This window comes from Penaeus monodon, chromosome 20 (genome assembly GCF_015228065.2).
Source record: "Penaeus monodon isolate SGIC_2016 chromosome 20, NSTDA_Pmon_1, whole genome shotgun sequence".
NCBI lineage: Eukaryota > Metazoa > Arthropoda > Malacostraca > Decapoda > Penaeidae > Penaeus > Penaeus monodon.
In genome coordinates this window covers 19,575,279-19,576,347 of record NC_051405.1, presented here as the reverse complement: position 1 = coordinate 19,576,347, position 1,069 = coordinate 19,575,279, and the positions used below count along the sequence as shown (strand labels likewise).

At 44.9% G+C, this 1,069-nt stretch overlaps 1 long non-coding RNA gene across 1 annotated transcript in view; it reads right to left on the bottom strand.

Annotated features, from left to right (window-relative positions):
* Window positions 1–981, bottom strand: part of LOC119586055 — an 8,975-nt gene extending 7,994 nt beyond the window's left edge. The window contains exons 1-2 of the long non-coding RNA XR_005229916.1: window positions 930–981; window positions 100–174 (exon numbers count right to left, since the gene is read on the bottom strand). This is a non-coding gene — a long non-coding RNA (uncharacterized LOC119586055). The remainder of the gene's footprint in view (window positions 1–99; window positions 175–929) is intronic.
* Between the last annotated feature and the right edge of the window lie 88 nt (window positions 982–1,069).

Genomic DNA, 1,069 nt, shown 5'->3' with positions numbered 1-1,069 from the left:
GCATAGCTGCATAAGCAAGGAGGCCGCAGACGCAAGACAAACTCAAACTGGATTCAATCAGATCAAGCAAGCAGGCAGAAGGATTCAAATGACAATTACCTTCACTGGTAAAATCTGTCCATTTAAGAACTTGATGCCGATTTTACCTTCTTCACTTATTTCATATCTATCTGTCTGTTTCTCGTTTCCAACAGTAGTCAGTGCCACCAATGAGCAAACAATAAAAAAAGAGAGAGAGGGAGAGATAGATTTTTTTTAAGGTTTCAAAATTCCAAGATTCCACATGTACCGAAAAAAAAACTATATCACATTCATCTCACTAAAACTGATAATGAAGAGCACAAGAAGATATTCTTTACAAAATGATAATAATGGTAATCAGAAAACCAGAATCACAGCATCCAGCCATCCCCTTTCCAGCACCGCGTGGAGGTCGGGGTCGTCCACGTGCAAACGGATAACGTAAGATAAAGAAGAACCGTCTTATCACAAGGGGGTAGAACTCCTACGTGGTGTCTTGAAAGAGAGAAACACCGCTTTTCAAAACAGCAGGGGACAAAATTTGTGACTATGGAACGGCTGGGAAGACGAACAAACTATTCGAAAAAAAAAAAAATAATCATTGCCAATAGAGGAGATAGGAACAAAAAATCAAATGCATCGTCTACCCCCCAAAAAAAAACATCCAGTTCCGATGTAGATTGAGGGAAAAAAAGTTATTTACTATTTTTTAAAGACAGTTACAGTATTGATAATACTAAAAAAAACGACATTCAGTGATAGCACATCGGAGAAAAAGCGTGCCTCGCATCACACAGCGGAGTCCAACGAGCCGACAGCATGACCAAGAAAAGAGAATCGAAAGCAGAGACGATCTTCCACGCGTGAACGAAGCCATCGCCTCGACCGCCACTCGCTCTCTCACACACCCGCCCTCGCCGCCGGACACAGATGCCGCTGCCACCCACGCCGAGCTCCCAGCCCCTGCTCATCCGGGCCACGGCGCGTCCCCCCCGCCCGCCCCCCATTCCGGGGGGGCTGTTTTGCTGTTTCCCCTTCTTTTTTCCCT